Below are 17,850 nucleotides of genomic sequence, written 5' to 3'. Positions count from 1 at the left end.
TTTATGTCTATGTATTTACATTGTGTATTAATCATGTAATAAACTATCTGCCTGGACTGTATGCAGAACAATACTTTTCATTGTACTTCAGGTCCCACTTCAGGACTTAAGCATAAAAATAAAGGCTGACACTTCAAATTGCTGTACTGAGGGACTGCTGCACTATTGGAGCTGCCATTTTTCAGATGAGGCATTAAACCTAGGCCTCAACTAGCCTCCCACGTGGGTGTGAAATATTCTGTTTTGAAGAAGAAAGGGGAATTATCCCCAGAGCGCTGGACAATAATTATCCCTCAATCAACATCACACAAAAAAACCTGGTCATTATCATGTTACTGATTGTGGGAGGTGCTTTACACAAATTACCTGCTATGTTTCCTATGTTACAACTGTGACTACTCTTCAAAGTTTTCCATTGGCTGTAAAGCACTTTGAGACATCCAATGTTCATGAAATGTAAGTCTTTATTTTTTCTTATTCCTGCTCCATTTAACTCAATTTTACTGTGCCATCTAACTTCAGGTAATCAGCGTAGTACTCTATTCCTATATCCAGATTATTTATAAATGGTGTGGCAATCAGAGGCCCAAGGGATCCCTGGGTCTTGTTCGTCACATCCTGTCCATTTTCAATACACACCCATTTGTGAAGGTGCAGGAATGGAAGGTAATTAGGTCAGTAAAGGGTCTAAGAGATTTTTGGAAATACATATTTTTCAATCATTCTAGTAGAGTATTTTTAAAATAAAAATATTTGTTACTGGGGGCGATTTGCAGTTTATCATTTAGGGTTGCAGTCTTCACCACTTTTGATTACCCAAGGCTGATCATGTGTCATTGCAACGGTTTAGATTTTCTACTGGTCTAAACATACCTGAATGGAATGCTTAGATTCAACTCCTGGAAAATACACGACAAAAAAATGATGGTTCAAATATCCTTTTGAATTAATGTGAATGAGGTTAAGCACATTATTTTAATGACTGAATCATTACCATCAGAAGTATTTCCCACAATTAAAATGCTTTTCTTTCTGCCAGCAAGTAATAGAAAGTTGAGAAGTACTGCATCCATTAATAGGGGGATGGGACCCTTTCTTTGTGTTGTGAAAAGAATTGGTTAGATAATGTTCTTCGGAAATTAGCAACTTAATTACTTTGAAAACTGTTTGGCCATCAGCATGATTTTTAACCAGATAAAGCAGCTGACCCAACATTACGATTATTACTGAACATGGGAGCTTCCTCAAAATGGTCATTTTCTAACTGGCAGAAGCTCGGAACTATTGATGAGCGGAGAGATTTAGGGTTCCAAGTATACATATTATTAAATGTTAGGAGACTAGATCTAAAAAATAACCAAAAAGGCGAGCCAAATGCTGTTCATTTTTGCAGGAGGACTGGAATACAAAGGGGTGCAAGTTGTGTTACGGCAGTAGAGTTCTGCTTCGACTCCATCTGGAGTATTGCATTCAGTTCTTGGCACTTCACCTCAGGAAGGAAATACTGGCCTTGGAAGGAGAGGAGCACAGGCTCTCCAGAAAGATATCAGGGCCAGAAGGCTTAAATTAAGAGGACAGGTTTCATAGCCTAGGCTTGCATTCACCACGTTATAGTGGGGTGAGAGGTAATCTAATTGAAGAGTTTTAAGATGATTTGATAGTGTAGCTAGAGATCAACTATTCCCTTGGTGGAAGAGGTAAGAACAAGTGTGGATATCCTTCAAATTAGAGATCGGTCATTCAGGGGTATGTCCGGAAGGAGTGAATGACACAAAAAATAGTGTGAATATCATAGAATTTAATCGAATTTACAGTGCAGTAGGAGGCCGTTCGGCCCATTGGGGCTGCTCACGAAATTCTGTCAAGACCAGGTCAATTGAAAATGGCATTATGGCAATAGATAGGCTTTTGTTAGGCAAGGATAATAAGGGCTACAGAAGCACGACAGGTAGATGGAGTTAAGTTGCAGATCAGCCATGACGTAATTGAATAGCGGAACAAGCTTAACTGCTGAATAGACTATTCCAGTTCTTTTGTTCCATCTGAGGTTCTGGGTAATAATAATAATAATCTTTATTAGTGTCACAAGTAGGCTTACATTAACACTGCAATGAAGTTACTGTATTATTATACGATGGATAGAGCTTGGCAACTTACATGTGCTCCTCAAACCTGGAGAACCCACTTAAATTCACTCAGAGATACAGTTTACCTCCAGCAATATGAACCCGATGGAACGTTATCTAATTAATTTTGGTATTGAATTACAGAAATAATGCCTGTCATGCGTGTGTGTGTGTGTGTGTGTGTGTGTGTGTGTGTGTGTGTTTATATAATATATAAATTATACTATGTTCATCCTTTCAACTAGCTAACAAAATGGCTGGACCTGTTACATAATGTTTAATGTTTGACATGGATAAACATAGTCAACACGCAGAAATTTGTGAAGCGATAGAATATAAATTCTTAAGGATAACTTTCTTATTTGTCCATGAGGTCTTAGGAGATATAAAATATTATCAAGAAGTGAAAACAGGAGCTAACAAGAGGAAGAAAAATGGGATAGTGTGTAACATAAGCAATGAACAATCCATCTTGGTGACACTCCAGACTCATTTATCTAACTCTCCTACAAATAATGAGATTTCTAAAAGTAGGATTTCAACTGCTGAATAATCATGGAAATAAAACACTAGCTGCCCCAACACAAACTGCTTCTAACTGCAAAATGGTATAAATATCCGAGGAGAGTTTCAATTCCATGCGAACCAATGTGGATGATGACAATAGGGATTCTTTGTGGGAATAGGGGAGATGAATCACTTTTGTTGCAATTTGTTTGATTAAAGAGTTACTATGAACTTTCAAGAATTACAAAAACACTGGTTGTATGTCTAGTTGACAAGGTGGATGAGAGAGAGAGAGAGAGTAAGGTCCATACAACATTGATCTGCTTCATTTCACATTGTTTTCAGACAGCTCCAGACAAAACACCACAATTTTGACCAGACTGTGACCCATCAACATTCCTAGTTGCATGATTCAATGTCTTCACTGTGCCTACACTGACATTTAAATACAGCTTTTTAACTTATGATCTTCCTGTCCAAAAGTCATCAGCCTTCAGTGACACCAAAGAAATGCGCTTCTCAAAACAGCTTAACCATGAAGGCAAACTGGTACACCTGCAAACTATCAGTGAAAAATATAGGGGTGCTTGATATTTTCTCTCTATGAATGTTGTGGTCTGAATTCTTTTTCACATTCATGGCTATTATAATTCATCCTAACTCTGGGCATGGTCTAACCAAAATATATTTCTGTACACTGAACAGAAATCTGACTCGCCACTTTCCCTCTAGGATTCTTCAGATTCTCAAATTCTCTGCATCCATCCATTTACAGTTTGGTAATTAACCCACCTTCAATTGGTGGCTATGTTGTTCACATCATCTAATGGTAGGGAGTAGGTGTAATACCTCCATCCCTAATGGTGTGTGTAGATATCCTGCAGCCACAGTGTGATGACTGTCGATGGAACTGCAAGGTGAACCAAGTCTGTGAACTCAATTCTCTTTTGATATCTGACAGTTTAAGTTTTAGTACAGGAGAAGTGGAATTTGTACATTCCCATTTTAATACATGAGAAGACCTGATTAACTCCCAGCTCTTATAAAAATATGTTGAATTATACTCTCCCAATGGTATTCCCAACAATTTCTTACATTAGGAGACATGTCAATTATGCAGTCTATGCCAATAATTCGAACTTTGTCATGCTAAAAAATTAACTATCAAACAATTTGAATTGAGTAGCGTGAATATCACAGAAAATTGGATTTTTTTTAGCTAAACATTGAACTATCAGATGACTTGAATTCAATCCCTTTTAATTAAGACAAATAGACCTGGGAGTGTAATTTCACTACTTTGAAGGTGATTTCCAAAACGGTGGAGATAATTTCTATTACCTTGTGACAACCCAACAATCTGTCTTAGAGGCCAACCAAAGAGTGCACATCTGAGCTGGTGGAGAATGTGGCAAGAGTCATGCAACTATTCTTCCTCAGTGAGCATGATCTTCCCTGCAGAATCTTCCTCCTCCTCCAGCACCCGCTATTGAAAAATGTTTGCAGGAACTTAGGGAATGACAGATATGAATGAGAATTGACAAAGTGAGATGGTCCTCCATCCTCATTGTGTAGACCAGTGCTTCTCAAAGTGTGGTACGCGTACCAGTGCCGGTACGCGAGCCATCGTCTGCCGGTACTTGGAGTGTTTCCAGAAAAGAAAGAGACAGTAATCCTGGATTGGCTTGTTTCGCTCACCAGTCCCTGGCACATTGAAAAAAAAAACTGCCGGTCCGCCACATCAGATAGTTTGAGATGCACTGGTGTAGATGATCATATTTCAATGCCTGTTGACACCAAGTCAACATAAATAAGTGCTGAGCGCTGTATAACTTTGCTATATCTCATTCTGCCACCAGGTAAGTAGGGGACATCCATCTCCTCCTCGCCAATGGCCATCAATTCTAAAACTCTATTTATCACCAGTTCATCATCTGCTGCAGTGGTTAGGGTCACGATAACTGGAGGGCAAACCCTTTTTCTCCACCTGCTCCTGGCTTTCTACGCTCTCTTCTCCTACAGGATTGAAAGAATAGAGGAATGAAATTGAGAACTTGAAGGGAAGATGGAAGAACATGCTTACGGAAGGTCACTGTGAGGGATGGGTGTGACATGGCAATCGATGAGGGCAAGCGCCAATGATGACGAGTCAAGATGGGGATATGAATGCCACGAAAGAGGAATGGGTTTACCTGTAGGGTGTGTTGACTGGAAAGTGCAGGAAAAGACTGAGGAAACTATAATGAGCAGGCATCACACATCCCTTTCCTGCCCTGCTGAGATTATTCAACCTCTTGCAGTACTATACCCAGGAATGAGGCAGCAGACTCCTGCAGTTCACCTCCTCTGCCACTTCCAACCATGGCAGTTTGGTCTCCAATGTAGGTGTATTCCTCTGGACCACAGGAAAAATAGAATTGGATGCTCTGGAGGTGGCAGAATTTCTGTCGCCAGGGCTGAAGCTGTTGGTGGGATCTAGGACCACATTCTGCCGGCAGTGGCAACTGCCGGGTTTGCGTTTCAATTAAGGATGGCACTCTCCCCACCACCAAGAGCTGCCGGCTGAATCAGAGGAATGACAGCTCAGCAGCCTTGGTCGTCGGTGATGGTCATGGCTGAGGCTGAAGCTGTAAGGAGAAGGTCTCTCAATGGCCAGTCCCCTCAAAGGGAAGTAAGGCTTCTTGGGAAAAGCCAGGGCCGGGAGGAGGAGGGTGCAAAAGGGGTGATTCCACCGCTAGCAAAATGACATAGATGTTGACCACTTCCTACCCAATGCCTACGTTATGAGATTTATAACAGTGATTTGAGAGCCGAAAGATTTAGGTTAGATTTAGATTTGATTTATATTTATTGTCACGTGTACCGAGGTACATTGAAAAGTATTGTCCTGCGTACAGCCCAGGCAGATCGTTCCATACATGAAAAACATACGATAAATACACAATGTAAATACATGGACATAGACATAGGGTGAAGCATACGGAGTGTAGTGCTCCAACAGTAGAGAAAATGCTACGAGAGATCACTTCAGTCCATAAGAGGGCCATTCAGGAAGGGGAAGCATTTGCCACATTAACAAATTTGAATGATTGCTGGCTCTGGTGGTGGAGTCATGAGTGACAGACCACGACTTCACGATTCCCACATGAATCTGCCTTTGTGCGCGGCACGTGGCACAATGGTCAGCATTGCTGCCTACAGCGCTGAGGACCCAGGTTCGAATCCCGGCCCTGGGTCACTGTCCGTGTGGAGTTTGGACATTCTTCCCGTGTCTGCATGGGTTTCACCCCCACAACCGAAAGATGTGCAGGTTAGGTGGATGGCCACGCTAAATTGCTACTTAATTGGAAAAAATGTAATTGGGTACTCTAAATTTAAAAAAAAAAGTGAATCTGCCTTCGCATTACATTCTGAAATAACAGTCAGCTTCAGAGGGCGAATGCTGGCAGTTTATCATCAAACACCACCCACTAAATGACTGCCTGAAGTGACAGTAAAAGGTGGCATTTTTTAATTGTTATTCATTTAACACAAATTTAATGAAAAGAAATCCCATTTGGAATTATTCTGATTAATGGGAGCAGTGCCTTCAGAAAAGTGGGAGCAGAAAGTGATTTGGGATTTTGAAAATCTGTCCAGCCCCCTTAAGGACTGCAATTCAATGGACTCTGTCCCAAATGTTTAGCCTGAATATATTGGGATAAAAAGCTAATTATACACTTCCAGTGACATAAGTTGCTGATAGCTTTTGCAAAATCAGGATATTGTTGGTGTGATACAAATCTTTTGATTTATTTTGAATAGCCGCACTCCTTATTTGATCCAGGCTCTTCAGCTGAAATCCCAATGTGCAGAATGTTGTGTTCTCCTTTAAGGAGAGTTTGGGGATGAGGGTGGGCATTTGATCAGACAGATGCCCACTTAAGAGCCTCTTCCCACTGCTGCCGGTAGTAATCAAGGGCTGTGACCAGCTCGCCATGCCGGCAGCATGACAGGCAAAACAAGCAAAGTTGCTTGTAGGTTACTGGGGGAGTCCCTCATTCAAAGGCACTCAGTACCTGATTGAGGGACCTGGTATCAGCAGGGCCGGCTCAAGGTACCGGCAACTCGGGCAGTCGCCCGGGGCGCCATGTGCTAGGGGGCGCCATGAAGGAGTGCGTGACCGGCGTCAGAGACCTGGCGCCGCGTAAAGACTCGGGTCGGGCGAATGCGCAGTTGGGCCGGTGCCAACCAGCGCATGCGCGGTGGCCGCCCTCCCTCAGGCCGCCCCGCACAAACATGGCGGATGGATCCAGGCTCGCCGGTGGTCACTCCGGCCCCCCCCCCCTAGGGATTGCTGAGAGCCATCTAGCTGTCCTTTTTGCTGACCACCTCCCCTGTCACCCCCCCACCCCGTGACCCCCTTTCCCACCATCACTCATCTGTGACCAGTGATCCAACAACAATCATAGGACTCGGGTGGGTGCCACCTTGGCCACCGTCTCCCCGGTGACAATGTGACTCAATGGTGCTGCCAGTCTCTGATTGATCAGAAGCTCTTGGTGAGTGGGACCTCCACCCTAGAGTGCTTGATCCTGGGGGAAGGCCCACCTCTTTTCTGTCAAGTGGCTGAAATGGGACAAGGTGCATTGGGGTATCCCGAAGAGCAATACGGGGTGTTTGCCGTCTTTTCAGCCGGCAGCCGAGAACCCCATCACCCTCACAAGATTCTGTCCATTGGCTCTGTGAGAATATTTGCATTGAGAATGCTAACATTGATCATAAATAATGGTTACTTGTTAACAGTCAACAAACCATTTTGTACAAACTTAACATCACAATGGCACAGCCGCGTACTCTGTATGCACAGGTCGAATGTTCAGTAGGCAGTAGACACATTGCCTCAGCAACTTGTTTGATTCAAAAGCTATAATCTGCTTCTGACACTGTTATTGTTTCCAGATGGTATTTGATTTATTGGCTGACATTGGACAGAGGAGTTAACTATGCTGCATACACTGGGACTTTTTTCTTCTTTTTCTAAATACAATATTTCTTATAAATCCTAATTCAGCAGATGGAAAGAAACAATTAAATCTTTGGAATTATTTCATTTTCTGAGGCCTTATCTCATCTTTTTTTTAATGCTGACACACCGTTTCCACCGTCATTGTTCCAATAATGTGCTTCCTTCCGAACGATGTACCACACTGAAATACTTTAGAAAACCAGGGTGATATTGTTGAAGGGAGTTCACAGGAATGTTTGGAGCAGTTCATCTACTTCAGTGTGATTCTCATGTATGGATCAACAAGGAATCAGAATCAACAGTTGGAATGATGTAGTATTTTTGTTTCCTTACAGAATGCTCATTGTTTGGTACTGATGAATTCGGTGGGGGGTCAGTGCATACCAACTAAACACAGAAGACAATATAGAGTGAATAATAGTTATCAGGTAAACTGTTTCCTGAACACTAGTCCACAATGGTGCAATGAGCAACGTGAAGTGAACTTGATGTGGAATTATTGAATTACTTAGTAACTTGAGTTAGTTTCACATAAACCTAAGAATTCAATTATTCGAATCAAGCAGTAGATGCAAGCTAAGGACCAGGCAATTAGAGCAGTCTTGATCGATAGCATTGTTGTTCGCCTTTCAGCAGTGACTTCTGTTTTCTGCAATAATTAAAAGCATTTCATAGCTTTCAAAAAGAAAATGACTGAAGATAGAAAATGTATAAAGAGGGGCTTCCCATTCTGTAGATCGTGACCCCCCGGCAGGGTCTTGAGATTAGAGTTTGGGGTCACGAGTTCAGAACCATCGGTGGCTGCCTTAGAGCTCAGACTGAATGTTAACAGTTGCTAGGCCCCTTTAAATCCATGCTTTTTACGTTGGTGAACTGGGCTAATGAACTTCTCTCTGAGGCCCAATTGCTGCTGCACAAAAGTCTGTGAAAAGGTAGACGTTGGGCTTGCTTTTTGTCAAATGCCTGCCTTATTTTCATCAACTCCACCCATGCTCGCTCCAACAGCTGAAGCCTCATCCAGTTCAATAGCTGGACCGGCTGACTACCAATCTAGCCCTTGACTACAATGCCCACTCCTCCCAAAACGCTCCCGACACTCCAACTAACCCCCATTCCCTGACTCTACTACCATTCCTACTAATGTTCTATTTCCCTTCCACCGACTAAACCCCCTACCAGCCTGACTACGTCCCAACTAACCTCCCTAACCCCAACTAACTCTGACCCTTGCACTACCTCCTATTATCTCAACTACCCTCCCAACCCCGGATTGCCCCTGACTACAGCACCAATCCCTGACTACCCTCCTGAGCCCCCTACTATCTCCCAACTAACCTCGCACCCGCAACTAACTCTGAGCCGTGCATTACTCCCCCATTGTCTCAACCAGCCACCCAACCCAACTACCCTGACAACCCCACTATCTCCTTACTGCCCAACAATCATTTTAAATGGACCCCGGAAGTGTAGAAGATTTTAGTTTAGACGGGCAGCATGGCCAGCTAAGGCTTGGAGGGCCGAAGGGCCTGTTCCTGTGCTGTACCTTTCTTTCTGTTTACCCCAATTAGTCCCCATGCTCCCACTATGCTCCAAATATCCTGACTAAACCCCTCACCCCCTCAACCCCCAACTAATCCCCATCGGACTTCCCCAAATATCCTTCTGACTTAACTACCCACAAATTCCCCCACCCCAACAATCCCCCAACTATACTCCAATCACCCGACCCTCCCAACTACCTCTACCATCGACTACCCCGACAATCCTCCCACCCTCCTCCTCACCCCCTTACCTTACACGCTTGCTTATCAAAGTGGAAAATGGCAAATAGAGCCATAAAAAGGGGGATTGCCATGCCACATAAGATTTTGACCTATTGTTTCCCATTTCAGCAAAGCAGGTGTTAGAAATGGATCTGGATGAATTGCTGTTTGATCTTGTAGCCACCGAAGTTGGCCATTCCCTCAATACAAAATGGAGAAACGCAAAACTTACAGGGTAAAATGGACAAAGTTTGCAGCACAAGCAGGCTGCAACAGGCCACTGTGTATTCTGTCTGCTAAGAGAGCAGACAGCACCAAAACGAACATTCCACATACTAATGAGGCAATCTCCAGGACAGTTAGCATAGTAATGGAACAATCCCAGGGACAAAGGACACAAATAGGGAAGTGATTGCAACATTGTATGGGAAGCCAGGCACCCCGGCACCAGCGGGGTTCGAAGACAAAGCACCTGAAGGCCCGCCCAGTAATCGAGGGACAGCCTCAGTATTGGGGGGATTCAAACAAATCGATTCGGAAGAGACCCAATTGATCCCCAGCAGATAGAGGGCTGCCCAAAAGGGCGCGAAGCCCTGGGACCTATAAAAGATAGATCCCAAACTCAGTTCGTTCTTCTTAACCAGCCCTCCTCTCTTGACCAGCCCTCTCGACCAGCCTTTACCGAAGAAGACCTTGACCAAGAGAGAGGAGAGGGTGGGACAGCAGCCACCAGCAAGTAAGTGTCTCACAACGATCGCTACCAGAGATAGACACTCCTGACCCCTTTTAACTTGTACCAACCTGAAGTCTGCGGACCCAGTGCAGAGCAAGAGGCCATTGTCCCCCTGATCCGGCAGTTCCTTATTCAGATAAGTATTGGTCTATTTAGTGGTAGGAATAGTTTAGTCATCTTAGCGTGTGCATGAGTAGTTTATAATTGTATTATAATAAACTCATTTGTTTGAACTTACTAATTGGTGTATGGTTTTATTGCTTTGAACTTGACCTTGAAACTTGTGGCGGTATCTTAACGATACCTGGCGACTCCAGCGCTAAGGAACGAAACAGAGCCAAATTGAGTGTTAAGCACACTCACCCAGAACGAGCAACAATCTGAATGCCAAAGTTGGAATTTACCTGACAGGAATGGTGTCTTGGGGCTAGACTTGATCAGGATTGAACTTTCCCCCCCACCTTGGCCCATTTTCCTAGGTTGGAGTTGTTTATGTTTACATGGTTGGGTCTTGACAGGAGGTCTGCCAGTGAGAGGGAGGCTGCCCTTTCAAGAGAAGCAAATGCAGATTATGTTGTGGTGAGAAAGAGGCCAGTGGAAACAGAATGTCCCAAACACTAACACCAATTTTACTTTTAGGGCTTAGACTAAATTGGCAATTAATAAAGGACAGTGTTTAAAGGCCTAAGGAGAGGAAAAGGGTGCCGAATACTGAGCCCTACCCAACTAAAAGGTGCATCATCAGGCCTTCCATTTCTACCTTATCGACCCTCTTCTCCGGTGGTTCCCATGATTGCCAGCATCAGAAAGTAGAGAAATCTACCTGGTTGTTAAACCCCATCGTCTCCATCATCATTTAAATGCAGCAGGATAATGAAGAGGTGAATGGTGGCCTTCCCTCATGTGGGGTGTGAACAAACCATGTTGAAAAAGGTGGAGTAATGCAGATTTAGGTTTGTCATCTGCCAATACTTGTTCCAGTTTAATAGTTACTCGCTATGTCCTAGCTCACCTCCACATAATACAAAAGAAAACAATTGAAAAATGTAGACAACACAAAATGCAAGGTATAGCTTTAAGGGAAATAGTTATTTTTCTGCTCTTGGAATCCTACCCGTTTCCCTACTGGTCCAGTAAACACGCACCAATGGGTCATATTGAAGATGTAGATTGAAATTAGTCAATCTTTAACTGACATTGTTTGAAGTTCACTAAATTCAGGATAGATTCCTGGGACTGGATTCAATGAGCGAAAAAGTGCAGATCTAATTGTTGAAAACAAATTTCACAGGCAAAATTCTCCGACCCCCTGCAGGGTCGGAGAATCACCCGGGGCCGCCGAAAATCCTGCCCCCGCCGTGGCAGAACTTCTCCGCCACCCGGGAATTGGCAGGGGAGGGAATCACGCCCCTCCGATCGGCGTGCCCTCCCCGCCGATCAGCGTGCCCCCTGCGGCGATTCTCCGGCCCGCGATGGGCAAAAGTCCCGCTGCTGAGAGGCCTCTCCCGCCGCCATGGTTAGAACCACCTCTGGTGGTGGCGGGATCGGCGGCGTGAGCGGGCCCCCAAGGTCCTGGCGGGGGCGCCCACGGTGGCCAGGCCCGCGATTGGGGATCACCGATCGGCGGGCGGGCTAGTGCCATGGCGGCACTCTTTTTCTTCCGCCGCCACCACGGCCTCCACCATGGCGGAGGCGGAAGAGAATCCCCCAGCGCGCATGCGCCGGTGGTGACGTCAGCGGCTGCTGACGCACCGCGCATGCGCGAACCGGCGAAGGCCTTTCGGCCAACCCCGGCGCGGGCGGCGGGCGTCAAAGGCCGTTGGAGCCGCTTTTGGCGCCAGTCGGCGTGGTGCCAACCGCTCCAGCGTGGGCCTAGCCACTCAATATGAGGGCTTGGCCCCTAAAGGTGCGGAGAATTCCGCACCTTTGGGGAGGCCCGACGGAGTGGTTGGCGCCACTCCGCGACACCGGGACCCCTGCCCCGCCAGGTAGGGGAGAATCCCACCCCAGAGGCAAAATTCTCCGACCCCCCCCCCCACAGGGTTGGAGAATCGCCCGGGGCCGCCGAAAATCCCGTGTCGCGTCTTTTCGTCCGACGTCACTTCGTCCAACGACACTTCGTCCACGTCTTTTGGTCCAACGTCTTTTTGTCCGCCCGTCTTTTGGTCCAACGTCACTTCGTCCAATTTTCCAATTACAAATTAACTCCGTATAAAACCATTTAATTGATAGAATGCAAGTACAATACAGCAAGTGAATTTAATTGCGAAAATGCATGTAATTGATAAAATGCAAGTAAAATGCAAGCTGAAAAATGCAGTTAAAAAGTTAAAAAATCTAAAAATGCAGTTAAAAAGATCTAAAAGTTTACTAAGGATGAATTCTTAGTTTCAAGTTACAAGTTACAAAAAGTCTTTCACAAAAAAAATCATCCGACAAAAAAACGTAACAAGTCACAAAAAGTCTTTGACGAAAAAAAATCATCGGACAAAAAGACGTTGGACCAAAAGACGGGCGGACAAAAAGACGTTGGACCAAAAGACGTGGACAAAGTGTCGTTGGACGAAATGACGTCGGACGAAAAGACATAGCACCGAAAATCCCGCCCCCGTCGTGGCAGAAATTCTCCACCACCCGGGAATTGGAGAGGGGGCGTGAATCACGCCCCAACGATCGGTGAGACCTCCGCGCCAATTGGCGAGCCCCCGCGGCGATTCTCTGGCCCACGATAGGCCGATGTCCCGCCGCTGGGAGGCCCCTCCTGCCGCCGTGGTTTGAACCACCTCTGGTGGCGGCGGGATCGGCGGCGCGAGCGAGCCCCCGGGGTCCTGGCGGGGGCGTGAGATGATTGGACCCCGGGGGGTGCCCTCACGGTGGCCAGGCCCGCGATCGGCGCACACCGATCGGCGGGTGGGCCAGTGCCATGGGGGCACTCTTTTTCTTCCACCGCCTCCACCGCCTCCACCATGGCGGAGGCGGAAGAGTATTCCCCAGCGCCCATGCGCTGGTGGTGACGTCAGCGGTAGCTGACGCACCGGCGCATGCGTGAACCGACGAAGGCCTTTCGGACAGCCCCGGTGCCGGGTGGTGGGCGTCAAAGGCCGTTGGAGCCGGTTTTGGTGCCAGTCGGCGTGGTGCCAACCGCTGCGGCGTGGAACTAGCCCCTCAATGTGAGGGCTTGGCCCCTAAAGGCGCGGAGAATTCCGTACCTTTGGGGAGTCCCGACGCGGAGTGGTTGGCGCCACTCCGCTACGCCGGGGCCCCCCGCCCCGCCGTGTAGGGGTGAATCCCGCCCCGGATGGAGTTGAAAATAACTTTTTTAAAAAATTTAGAGTACCCAAATAATTTTTTCCAATTAAGGGGCAATTTAGTTGGGCCAATCCACCTATCTTGCACATCTTTGGTTTGTGGGGGCGAAACCCACGCAAACACGGGGTGAATGTGCAAACTCCACACGGACAGTGATTGGGATCCGGGATCGATCCTGTGACCTCGGCACCGTGAGGCAGCAGTGCTAACCACTGCGCCACCGTGCCGCCCAGGAGTTGAGAATAACTTAATAGCAGCACTTACATTTGTAGTCTTAATACAGCGTTATAGTTTTAATACAGTGAAATGTGTCAAGGTGCTACAGAGGAGTGTTCCAAAACAAAACTTTGCACCAAATCATACATGGAAATGATGAGACAGATGACCAAAATGTTTGTCAGACAGCTAGATTTTAAGAAGTAGCTGAAAAGAGAAAAGAGATACTGAGAAGCAGAGTGGTTGATAGAAGTATCTTCACAAATTCAGACTTAGATGAATGACGTTCAATAATGTAGTTAAATTGTCCTTAATTATAAAAATGTGTGATGGGAAACTGCAGCCAAATGACGGTCTGTTTGTTGGGGAAATATTTGACAATGTTTGGAAAGATCTCAAGGTGAAACACATAAGAATATAAATTGTTAACAGGCAGCATATAATAATCTTGAACAAACGTGTGACAGTTTTTTGAAGAAATAACTGAGAGGGTGGGCGAGGAAAATTCAGTTGATATTATAAATAGAACATTCCGAAAGCTATTAACTAGTTCCAGGATTAGTGATTAATGATTAAGATAAGAATGGGATGGGGGTTTGTGAAAGAAGGCCGAGGATTCTGGATAACTCAAGTGACCTTTGGCTTGATCTTTTATTAGTGCCATATTTTTCACATCTCATAGTCTTCGAATCTATTTCATGTATCTTGTAATGCTTCCCTTAGTTTCCTTGTTATGTTACATCAGTTTGCATTGAGTGTTCTTCAGCCTTTGGTTTCTAAACCCTGATCATCGGATTGTGTTACCACATATATTCCATGTGTTTTCTGTGCCTAAATGATACTAGATACTCTTGTACTCCATCAGAATCAGTTCAGTTTAAAATTGATATAGCACCTCAACTGAAAATTTCGATTTGACATTAAGTTTGCTGCTGTTAATTTGAAGTGGTCACCATTTTATTTCTCCCAGTCACATCGTTGTAAATGAACAGTCAGCATCATTTTATTTTTCCTCCACTTTTGGACTGTGCACAGTTCACACATTCTAAACGCTTTTGTTATCTCTGTTTGGTGGGACTGTGGCTACGCCAAGAATTTCCAACTTGATGTAAAAAAAATCACTGTCAAACAAATGCCTTTTGCCTTTAAAAAAAAAATTAACTATTGTTACTCTTTTCTTGGGTTCAGAGCTTTCGCTTTTCATATTTATCGGTAGTTTTAAAAAAGTATTTTTATTTTAAATTTGTCTTTGTTTATTATTCCCTGTCTTAGAATTAGGGCATGATTTATTGGCCTCATCATTCTTGACTTGGTGTTGCGATGAGGCCATTGAATCTCACAAGAGGTTTGTAACGCTTGAGACATATCGTGAGATTCAACCGAACTTCACAAGACATCATGATCTATATCTAGCCAGGGCTGAGCGAGATCCTGATAGCCATCTTTAAATTAGCTATTCGGCTGCGGCCACATTTACCCTCGCTTCCCTCACTTCCTGCACGTTAGTTTGTCAGTGCAGGAAGAGACAGGGTACTATTTCTATATGCCGCCTCAATCTCTCGACCACCTTCAGAATCCCCCCATGGTCCACAGACCCCCCAATGCCCCAACTAACCTTTTAGGCAATCCTTGATCCCCCCCCCCCCCCCCCCCCCTTCACCTCACCTCTTAAGGGCAGGGCACCCCTGACATGGGCAACTTGGGACTGCCAGCTTTGCACACTGGCAGTGCCCCTGCCAGCATGGCAGTGCCACCTGGGCACCATGATAGTACCACCCTGGAACTTCCATAGTGCCCGGGTGACTGTGTCAAGGTGATAGGCCCAGGTGGCAGGAGTGCCAGGGTAATACCTTGAGCCTGACCACCCATGTGCGTCCGATGGCCCCAAGGTGCCATTACACCTGGCCAAGGTTGTGTGGAGCAGGGCTAAACAGCACCATGGCGAGGTCTGTAGGAGAGAGCGATCGTACCCAGGCCTCGGGAGAATCAGGCGTCAAAATATTTAAATGAGCCTATGTTAATTTGGATCTCGCCTGGGAGGACGAGATCCAGATCACAACATCTTGTTAGATCTCGCCAGGTGTTCCGAGCATCACAAATCTCACGTGAGGCCTCTCGCAAGCTTTAATGGCCTAGTTGCGTCACTGAGTCGAGCGCAATGAGGCCATTTGATCACGCCCTAAGTATGGATGAATACTGATGTGGATCTGACCCTGAAAGTCAGTGGGAACACCCCACAAAACTCATCCAGATGTCATTCAATATACTGACTGGATATTTTTGCCATCGATATACTGTGTTGCTGTAACATTGTGCTTCCATCCAAAGGTATATGTATTTGTGATTTTTAGTGGGTGGGGATTTGGAGTTCATCTGATCGTCCAATAATGTTTACACTTGGAGCCACTTTATGAGCAAGAGCTCTCGACGTTAAGGCCTGATCAACAGGAGAACACATCTTCCGCAGGGGTCAGTTCACTTGGTTGTGAACCTCCCAATTTTCCACATATTGGATGGGATTTAATTTAGGCAATAGAGGTCTTTAGTGCCAGTTGGAGAGAGCAGACAAGACCAGTGGCGGACTGGCCAGGGTGTCAGCTTGCCCGATGGCAAGTGGGCCCCTGATGAAGTAGGCCCCCTATATCAAATAAAAATGCAATAAAGAAACAAACACAGACAACTGTTTTAGTAATAAAAAGGAATAAGAAAAAAAAGAGGACAGGACACAAATAAGCAGTGCATGAAATGGAACGAAGCAGGGGAGGTAGTGGAAGGATGTGGAATAGGGGGGCCCGGGTTGGGCATAATTAAGGAAATTCCATGTTTTCAGCAAGAGTGTGTGAATTTAAAGATAAAGTTATAATTCGTGATTTGAGATGGTCGGCAACTTCAAAGGATATCAAGCAGTAGTCTTGGTTCAGCCGGTACATCAGTCCGGGGCCCGGAGAGCCAAGAAGGGGCCCGTGAATCTCTGAAGGGCCCTTAAAAATTATAATTAATTAGATAAATAAATCTCCAACTTCTTTCCTGAGATTTGTATTCTAACTTAATAAAATATAATTGTTTTTAAAAAGAGCAATACCAAATAAAATAAAGAAACAATCAATCACTCAGTGTATGAAGGAACGAAGCAGTGTTAAACGGATGTGAAAAGGAGTGGGGGGGGGGGGGGGGGGGGGGGGGGGAGGCTGGTTCACCCGGGTCGGACATAGTTGGAAATCCACGTTTTCAGCAAGAGTGTGTGAATTTAAAGATAAAGTTACAGTTCGTGATTTGAGATGGTCGGCAACTTGAAAGGATATCAAGCAGTACATAGGGTCGTGAGGTCACCGAAAAGGAGAAGCGGTACCTTTGACCGTGAATCATGAGGTCAAAGATATTGAAGTGATAAGCCATGATCGGTAAACTCAAAGGGTTGCGACTTGTAACACTACACTGGTATCAAACTGGACATGTTAACTTTGGTCGTGGGACCATTCTTAATGTCTTACTATAGTCGTACCAAACTTCTAAGTTTCAACAGTTGTCTCAGTTGCTTGCTGGTGTGAACACTGGACAGTGGATTGTCTCCTCTTCTGAAGCTGCATAGGCCACAGTAGTATTGACTAATGAACATAGCCTATTGAAAATGTTATTTTATATTTTTTATCAAGTAGGGGTTTATCTGGCATTCCTTCAAGTTATTCTTGCAATCATCAATATTCATTTTTCCCAATGTGGGCTATTTTTAATTAAGTTTTTATTTCAGGAATATTACCCCTACCAGCATGGAAAAGGAAAAGCATAAATCTGGGTCACTAAAACGCAAAGAACAAAAAGAAGCAGAAAGGAAGGAATCAGCCAAGCGATGCAGGCCTATTACAGAGTTTATAATACCACAAGCACAATCCACATCAATATCCAGGTCTGCAACAAATAATCAAGAAGCAAGAAACAATGCTCATAGTGATGATGCAATGACATGCGAGTTACAAGAACAGAGAAGAGCTACTTTGAATGTAGAGACAAATACAAGTGCATCCATTACTAATCAACCCAGGCCCAATATTTCTTCTGGCTTCCTTGTTCCGATATCTGTACTGCCTGTAGTTGCAACATCTGAACACATAGCTTCAACTAGTGACAGGGAATCAGATATTCCTTCAAGCATAAATGACTTGGTTTCTGAAGCACATCCTGTAAATGAAC

The sequence above is a fragment of the Scyliorhinus canicula genome, chromosome 5, assembly GCF_902713615.1.
Source record: "Scyliorhinus canicula chromosome 5, sScyCan1.1, whole genome shotgun sequence".
Taxonomy (NCBI): Eukaryota; Metazoa; Chordata; class Chondrichthyes; order Carcharhiniformes; family Scyliorhinidae; genus Scyliorhinus; species Scyliorhinus canicula.
This window is presented reverse-complemented; position numbering follows the sequence as displayed.